Source organism: Vigna unguiculata, chromosome 10, assembly GCF_037176805.1.
Source record: "Vigna unguiculata cultivar grain cowpea cultivar isolate G323 ecotype 2 chromosome 10, ASM3717680v1, whole genome shotgun sequence".
NCBI classification, from domain to species: Eukaryota; Viridiplantae; Streptophyta; class Magnoliopsida; order Fabales; family Fabaceae; genus Vigna; species Vigna unguiculata.
This window is the reverse complement of record NC_140801.1, coordinates 42,160,411-42,170,242: the sequence shown is the minus strand read 5'-3', so window position 1 is coordinate 42,170,242 and position 9,832 is coordinate 42,160,411.

Sequence of the window (9,832 nt, the reverse complement as noted above, 5' to 3'; positions counted from 1 at the left end):
GAACTACAAAAAGATCAAAACAATAAAATAGGCTATGCGAAAACCACATTTTGTGTTCAGGAGTCTGTTACGTGTAGAGAAGATATTAGCATTCTACAATGTCCATCCTAAGACGATATCTTTAATTAGATGTGAACAAATATGTAAGATTTTCAAAATATGTAATTTTCCAAAAAATAATAAAACATTATCAAAAAAACAAAAAAAAATATTTTGTGCTCGACAATGATGTACATCACTCCTACATATCTCCATTCACAATGAAGAATCACGATTTCATCATTCTTTACAAAAAGAACTATTTAAGAAATGATTTAATTTTTATTTGGTGAACCCAACTAGGATTGAATCGCTCGTATTTTCATTCATAATGGAAAATTAGGCATACATAATTCTTAAAGAACCTGTTCAAAAATTGTTGATTTGATTTTTTTTATAATTTTGAAAACCTTTTTATGTTTTTTTTTATTTTGAATTATTTGGATATAAGTTTCACTTGATGTAAACGACCGACAAACACACATAAATAAACAAAGAAAATTATTTTTATTTTTAATTATTTATATATATTTGTTAGAAAAAAAGAAATTTAAAAATGAGTGTCACTCATGCAAACAGCACACACACACTAAAAGAAATGACAAAATATATTTTTTTTATGATTTTAGAATAAGATATTTGTGAATAGTAATATATAATATCCTAAAAGAAATGTCAAAGTTATGTGTGAAAAAAAAACGTGATAAAGCATAAATATAATCAAAATAGAGAATGCATAAATCAAAAGAGAAATAAAACTAGGAGTGACAAACCTTCGCAACTTTCCAATCCCTCCTCTTTATCAATCTCACTATTTTTTTTTTACATTATCCTACCTTTTGTCTCTTTTTTTTCTTTTTTTTTCTATTTCTTTCAATAAGTCTTTTTTTCAATAAGAGAGAAAAAAGAGATGTAACAAATGGAAAAGGAAGAGGGAAGTGTATAGAATTTTTTTTTTCTTTTAATCATGTAACCAAATTGTGTATTTATATACACACACATTGCGTGAAAAATATAAGGAAAGAAAGGAATTGTTCTGATCATAATAGCAGTACATTACAAAAATTAAAATCAAACATAATATCAAAAGTATTGATTTTAGTTATTATCAGAATTATTGTTTTTAATTATTATAATCAAATTAATATTTTCTCTGACTGAACAATTTGGTGCAGCACATAATAGAAATCAACTCAAAGTAAAATATCAGTATATTGTTTCTAACTATTATCAGAAATATTGTTTAAATTATTAAAATCATACATTTTTCTAAAAACAAGTGACATGTCTGAAGAGAGGTGTAAAAAACAAAGAATGGAGATGAAAACATGTTGGGCCATTGGACTAATGAAAAGAAACGTGATAGTTAAAAATTAATTGAGTTTTCCGTTTTTTTGACCTCCTCATATTTTCGTCTCTCTTCAATTTTTTTTTCATTTTTCTTTGTTAAAATTAAAGTTCGAAAATCTTTAAAAACAAAATTATTTCACATTTTATTAGCTAAAAAAATTTATTTAATTTTTTTAAAAAATATTTATCTAAACAAAATTGAATATTTATATATATATATATATATATATATATATATATATATATAAATTCAATAATATAGAATAATTAAATAAAATAAATTAGTAACATAATAATAATAATAATAATAATAATATAACGAAAATGATATTGCAAACATTTCATTAAGTAACGACAATTTTATAAAATAAAATAATATCAGAAACGAATAAAAATAATGAATAAATAAAATAAAATTATAATCATTTTACTAAAAGAATGAATATAAAATATATTAAATAAATAAATAAATAAAATGATACATGTTTTATTTCTGCGGGCATTAGTATCTCATTACAATAAATGGTAGAAAAAATTATAAATAACTTTAGTTGTATTTTTCTCTTTCAAATGTATTACTTTCTCTATTTTATAAATAAAAAATTATATATATATATATATATATATATATATATATATATATATATATATATATATATATATATATATAAACACTAAAAGTGTCTCAACTCTTATACAATAATATTAAGAGTTCACCGTGATATTGTGGTTCACACACAATTCTATTAATCCTATGGAAGAACCATGTAAAGGACAAATATAAGGAGATATGTTTGTCTTTAGCCTTTATACAAACACAAATTAATGGGTTAATTATGTTTTTGGTCCCTAAATTGTTAAGTGATTTTAGTTTTAGTCTCTCTTTCAAAATTTGTTCTAGTTAAGTCCCTAACCTTTTGAAATTCATGGAATTAGTCCTCAATGATTAACGATGTTGGTAATTTTCTATTACGTAACAAATTGTGTTGCACTCAAACATTTTATTTGGAACATGTAACAAATTATTTAATTTAAAAAATAAAATTACTTTTTCACTTCATCTTTTTCTTCTTTCTGAAAACACCCATCCAGAGTTTGTGTATATGTAGGAGAAAAAAATGAAGGTTCTTGATGGTGGGGTTGGAGTAGATGATGGAACTGAGATGGAACTGATGATTGTTTTGGAGCTCTATTTTTTTATTATTATTATTTGTACAGGTGGAAGATGTGTGTGATAATGGATGGTGATGAAAAGGACGAAGGTAATGGAGAGGCATTGATGGGTTTGGTTTTGTGATGTGCTTGTTGGCTAAGAAGAAAAAAAGTATGAAGGTTAATGGATGGTGCTAATGTGGTGGAAGGAGGCAACATGTTTGTTGGTGGTTAATTAGGGGAGAAGGTTTAGTATTGGATGATGTGTGGAGTTGGAGGTTGGTGATGATAGAAATGAAGGCAATAGCTAGAGGTGAAAGGGTGTGTTGTTGGAGGTGCATGAATGCTTTCAGGGTGAGGAAGATGATGGTCAGGAAGATGATGGAATTAATTTCATACCTACTGCATAAAAAAGTCATATCTTAAATTTTATTTTCTAGGTGTCATTAAAATGAAATGGTGACATGGACTTATGTTTGCCACATAAGAAAAAAAAATACTAACATTGTTAGTTATCGAGGACTGATTCCATAAATTTTGAAAGGATAAAGACCTAGCTAGAGAAAACTTTGAAAGATGGACTAAAACCAAAATCAGTTAATAGTTTAGGGACAAAAAACATAGTTAACACAAAACCAATATATGAAATGTGCTTTATACCATGAAACATCAAACCTATTAATTCAACAAACCATCTTATTTCCCCACATATGTGGTATACAAAAAAGGGCCTCAATGTTAGGGTCGTTAAACCTTTTTGGCTAGTGAACTCTAAAAACATAAGGTATGCATGGGTTGGATGTATTAAGAGCTTCCACCAATGGGCAATGCACTCCAAAACTTTCTACAAAAACATCAAAGAGAGATATCTAGACTATAAATAGCTTGAGTCGGGTTAGCTTCTAAAAGTTATATTTCTTATTATTGGTCACTAATCACTTCAAACTAATTCACATGCGTGTAAACAGTGGGATACAATAATTTTGGTATATCAATATTGTAATTCATAGCTATGTGAAATTTTATCCTCGTTGGTAGTAGTATTAACTACCTGTAGTGTTAAGTGCTACTTTAGTAAGTAGCAAATATAACCCAATATAGAATTGGTTATTAGAATTGTGAGATGCATTGTATCCTTTACTTTTATGTGCATTCAAATTTTGGTAGTGTTGTTGTTTGTTTTTAGTTTTCTCCTTCTTTTACAAGCCTAATGTGAGTACAATGCTTGTTAATGGTTTTGCTGGAGAGTATGCAACCTACTTTATCTTATTCAACCTTTCTTTATTATTACTCGCCTTCATATCAGATTTAGGTTTCTAAGTTTCTAGGTAATTGATTTAATGCACTCAATTGGGCATTGACTCCAATTTAGTAAGAAAATTAACAATAAGAATTTGATGTTTCATCCATTCTCAAGTACTTATTGTGTCAAAGTAAGAATTTCTTCTACATCCACTTTTGCTTGCTTAACTATAATCTTATTCTTATGGGACCATTTGTTCCAAACGATTGATATCTATAACCCTTTTCATAGTTTATTTCCTTTGCCATTAAATGCCAATAAGGAGAATTGTTGAAAATGCACAGTTAGCTGGTTATGGTTGATTGTATTTATAGCTACTCATTTTTTACACAAATTTCATGCATACTTAAAATGTTACATGTAACAAATAAATGGGTTATTGTTTCTTCTTTAAAGCACATAGAGTCTCCTAAAGGTGATCCTCTCCTTCTAAGGTTTTCCTTCATCGCCACCTTATTTAGATTTTTCCACTAAGCAAAATGTTGTGCTAATGGAACCACCTTTATGCTTCAAAATATGTTATACATATCATATTGTTCTCCTATATTTAAATTTTGTAGTTTTATATATGAAGATTTAAAAACATATATCTACTCCTCATCTTTCTAGATCCATAAATCATCACATTCTCTCTTGATTGGTTTTTATTTATTACTTGTATGAATTAAACTAATTGAGTCCTTTCCCACTCAAACAAATCTCTTCTCCATTTGTTTGTCCATTCCTACACATTGTCAAACCATCTCCAAGACTCTCTTATTATTTTATTCAATAAAAGAATTTGTGTATACTCTTGGAAACTTAATATATAAAGGAGCTTCTCCAACCCATGTATCTTCCTAAAAGTTAATCTTTGACCTAGAACCGACTTTCCACTCTATATTTTGATCAAACCATCTCCTTTCTTCACCTTCCCCACATAACTCGCTTAAATCTTTCCACCACCTAGGTGTATATTGTTTTCTAGTTCCCATTTAAAAGCCTATCCAAGATCCATATTTTGATTCTAGGATATCCTTCCATAATCCTTGATCTTTCGTACCTAACCTCCATTTCCATTTAGCTAATAAAGCTTTGTTGAACAATTAAATGTCTTTTATTCCAATGCCACCTTGTTTAGGTTTACATAAGTGTTACTATCTTAACCAAGCAATCTTTTTACCCTTGTGTCCCCATCCCCAGAGAAAATTTCTTTAATGGTTCTTAATGATCTTGCATCACTACTGCAGTTTTGGGATTTTGCCTCGCATTATAGGCTTCGGTTATCACGAACACGAAGCATATAATGGCATGATGCATTTTTGCAATTTCTGCCAACTTTTCTGCCTCGGTTCCACAAATACCTAAGGCAAAATATGCTTTTCTGTCTCGGTTACAAAATACTCGCTGCCATAAAGCTTTATAGGCTTCCATTTCATTGACCCAAAGGAAAAAAAGTTCGTTGATATTTCAAAAATTGAACCGAGACTATATACCTAATTAGGGATTCAAAACGCGAATGCATTGTTCTTCATCTTCCACAACGTTGCATCTCCGTTTTGTCTCCTCTGATTTGTGCCTTCGTCAACAATTGTTGTCCCTCACACTACTCCTTCATCAGAACTTCGTCGAACACTTCATTCAACCACGACCCCACCATCCCTACATCAACCAATCGCTTTCAACCTCGACGGAGCAACATCCTCCACACGAGCCATCGCGCAACAAATGGAGACACCTCGAAACCTCCATGGCAGCGCTCGTCACAAGCCTCGTGCAAGCGACGAAACAAACACCATTGAAAGCACATCAAGTTGGAAAATAGAAGTGAAACTACGAGCTCCACTATCAACCACGTCGCCTGAAATGTAGCAAAGTGCAACGTGAACACAAATCTCCATTGCCATCACTCACCAACGTTGGAATGAAAACCTAATGGGGAGAGAGATGGAATGCCACATGTCAAACTCTATCTGGCTTCAGTTTTCAAAAGAACTGAGGCAGAATGGGGTGTTCTACTTCTGTTCACACTCGAGGCCAAAAGCTAACCCTTTTTTGCCTCGACCTTATATACCTTGGTTCTAGAATTGGGGTAGAATGGCAAAATTAACCGTTGCCAAATCACCTTTCTGGACTGTTGCATTCTCTGATAAAAGCTTTACAAAAGGAAAAGTAGTAAAAAGGTAGGGTAGTGATCATTTATTTCATAAGACATATTCGTCCTACAAATAATAGAAACTTTCCTTCCTAACTAGACAATCTATTTGACTTTAGTAACCACTGACTACCAAAAAGAATGCTTGGTTTGGTTACCTCCCAAAGTCATATTTGAATGGTACTTCCATTATATTGCAATTTAAAGCATCTGAGAAACTCTTTACTAAATTTTTGTGCACACCTACCCTAATACTTGAAGCCAACTCGAAGCATCTAAGAATACTTTTTATAGCCAATACATTTTGAATGTTTGCTTCAAACACAAATAATGTATCATTAACAAATTGTGGGAGATTGACCCTAACCTTATTTTACCTTACTTCCATTCATGTGTATAATTGCTTTCTAATAGCTTGATTTACCATTGTTGATAAGCTCTATGCCATTATTAAAAATAGAGAAGGTGTTATAGGACTTGTCTCAACCCTCTTGTAGGATTGAATTGTTTGATTAGGTTGCCATTTACCAATATTGATGGTGGATGACTCTAAGCACTCTTTAATCCAGTAAATCCAACGTCTATAAAACCTACTCTTCTTTTTTTGATCAACAATAACAAATAAATTGAAAGGGGACAATAGGGTTGTCCTAACCCTTATACAAAACTAGAATAAAAAAAAACAAAAGATACCCAACTTATGGATACTACCCATAAAAAACAAAACAGAAACAAAAAGCTCCCGTAAAGATCAAACCCACAAAGCTTTCCTGACAACCACAATACCAAGAAAAAACATACAACCTGACAAATTGACAAGAATGTTTTTCACATCAAATCTTCAATTATATAAACCTTTGGCTATAATGTTGTTATATTGTCTTATCCCATTATCATTCCCATTAAAACTATCTTTAAGGATATTTCTTGGTTTGTCCACAATTAATGTCGCTCTCACTTTCCTTGCTTTTGTCGTTTAATATCTCAAAGGTTTTCAAAAGCCAATTAAAAGTATCATTTAGACACGTATTAAGAAGATGGGCATGGACATTATTTTTTCTTGGTTAATGAAGCTTCAAGTCCGTCAAGTTTGCAAATTGGTGCAATAAAGAGGTTAAAAGACCCAATTATTGAATTTGCACCAAAAGAGAAGAAGAACAACCACCATCCACACAAATAAAAGCAACACAAGCATGTATTATACAATGAAAAAAAAATAAACTGAACAAGAAAACCAATATTTGTCTGCAAGGCCGTTTTCAAGGAAGTTGCCAACTCATCTAACTTCGCATTGAGTTCCTCGACATCCGACCCCCGAGATTGGCACAGATCGAAAGCCATCATCTTGCCTAAAAGCAAGGTCTGGGTGGCCAACTCCATGAAGATATCGTGAAGTTGTTAAATAGGTATAGACATGAAGGCCTTTTGATCAGTAGGGGGAGCACCATGGTTGCCTTCTCAGTCATATGAAGTTCCGGCTTAGAAGCTCCCAACCGAAGGAGGACTTAGATACCTTCTTACCAAATGAAGACTTACCTATGTCCTTCTTTGTTCCCTCCCATTGATAGTTGGGACGAGCTCTCTTGGTCAATGTCAAAGTAGTCCCGATCATAGGAACAATTTGGAGGGGTGTAACATCCTCCAAATTATAAAATTATGAAATTGTAAAATTTTAAACTTGTAAAATCATTAAATTATAAAATCATAAAATTATAAAATTGTAAGTAATAAAATTAACGCAAAAGCATAGCCACATATGTGGGGGGCAACATGGAACTATTAAAATGACTTACCATAAGTCACAACAATACCTTTTAAAAACAAAGTGCATACACAAATCAAATCAAATAAAAAAAATCAACATCTTATACATCATCATGACTTTGACCATCTATAACTTTTAAACTTGACATAAACGGTTCTTTTAATACTATTTTTGTTATTGAAATGAAAATGTTACTTCAGCACGAACTTTATCGACTTTATTAAATACTAGTAAAAACACATACGTTGTTGTGCTTGTGTGTTCGCATTTTTTAATTTTCATAGAAATTTGAGTTAAGATGATAAGAAATATGTAATTAATTTTTAAAATAGTTGTTAAATGTAAAATTAGAAAAATAAAATATGTACACAAAAGAAGTTTTTAAAATAATTTTTAAATTCAAAAGAGGTTTTTAGAATAACGGTTAAAGATAAATTATTTATAAAATAATTTTAGAATAATAATTAAGAGTAAAATAGGAATAACAAAATATGGACACAAAATAGGATATCCTCTTATAGATACCTAAAATACTACATATAAATTTTGTTCTAATAAATTAATATCAACATATTTTAGAGTATTACACTAGCAAAACAAATCAAAGGAGACATTTTGGATGCATAGGAAAAGTATTACCATCAAATGCATAAAATTTTCAGAAGAAGCTGAGAAGAGAATTAATTATTAGCATGCATAATTATGTGCTAGCCTGGTATGTGAGATGCACCAATATTCAACTATTACTCTTGGTACTCAAATGGGCAGAAGATTCAAGAGCCTGTTGTATTTTGATGATGTCCAAGAAAACCAAGGTACAAGAGTATGTTCACACTAGGCTAGAAGCTATGTCTAGAAAAATTATAAAGTCAAGTTAAAATGTTTTTAAAGTTAATATAAACATAGCTACTTGATATAATATTGTAATGGCACGAAAATAGTACATTTTCAAAAAGTACTCATTAAATTGACAAAATAATCAATAAGTACATAATCTAATCAATTAATGTAGTGAAATGGGAGAAAATAATTTCATGATGTATTAATCAATTAATACAATAATATAATCGATTAATCTAGTTCTGGAAATTAGAAATGAATATATTTAGTCGATTACCTCACTAATGTAATTGATTAAGTCATTCAGAAAAAAAAATTTCACTTTAAAATCTACCTTTATGTTTCAAAACAATGATTATCTTCTAAAATAAAAGACTTGAGAAAGAATTTGAAGTGTTTTTGGAGAGTTCTTTCTAAAGTTGCTAGAAAACATAAAAAATTATTCAAGAACGTGTTGATTCAAAAGCTTTTGACTTGGCATAGGTTAAATTTGTAATATTTGCACATAACAGGTGTATTCCTTCTAGTTTCTCTGTGTATGTCCTGTCTTTTAAAATCTTGAAGTGTATTCAAGTGTTCTTGTGTATCTTGAGCGTAGGTATTATGTAAGATCCGTGAAAATTAATTAATTAAATAATTAATTAATTCATAAATACGGGTAGTGAGAGCCTTTATGACATTAAATATTGACAATTGTGACATGGAAAAGTACTAGCTTAAGTGGTTAAGAGTACTTGATTATGTGAGAGGACTTGAGTTCAAGTCCTATATATGCCATTTATAAGTTATTTAATTTATTATTATTTTAATAATATGCTGGATCATGAAAATTGAACCCGAAATTTTATGTTCTGGTATTATTTGCATGATGTATGATGAACACCCGCTAGGCGACGCAAGTCGAGTTGACTCGATTTTGATGTTTTTCGTGTTCTAGGAAGATTCTGATCAAGGAGAAATCATGTTCTAATTGGTTGTGAATGATTAGACATCATATATCCTTGAAATTCGTGGAATTTGTGGTTAAATTGGATGAACTCATACGAGCATAATTTAGGGTTTGGCAAATTGGAAATTTGGGGGTATTAATGTTTGATGCTAGAATTGTGTTGATAGTATGTAAAATTCAACTCTGGTTGGAGCATAGGTACTCTTAGTAGTAATAATTGACTGTGGAAAGTGGGTAAAAGATCATTAAAGGGTGGTTTGGAGTTAGTGAACATTTGCAGGTGTAGTGAAAAGCAAGAAT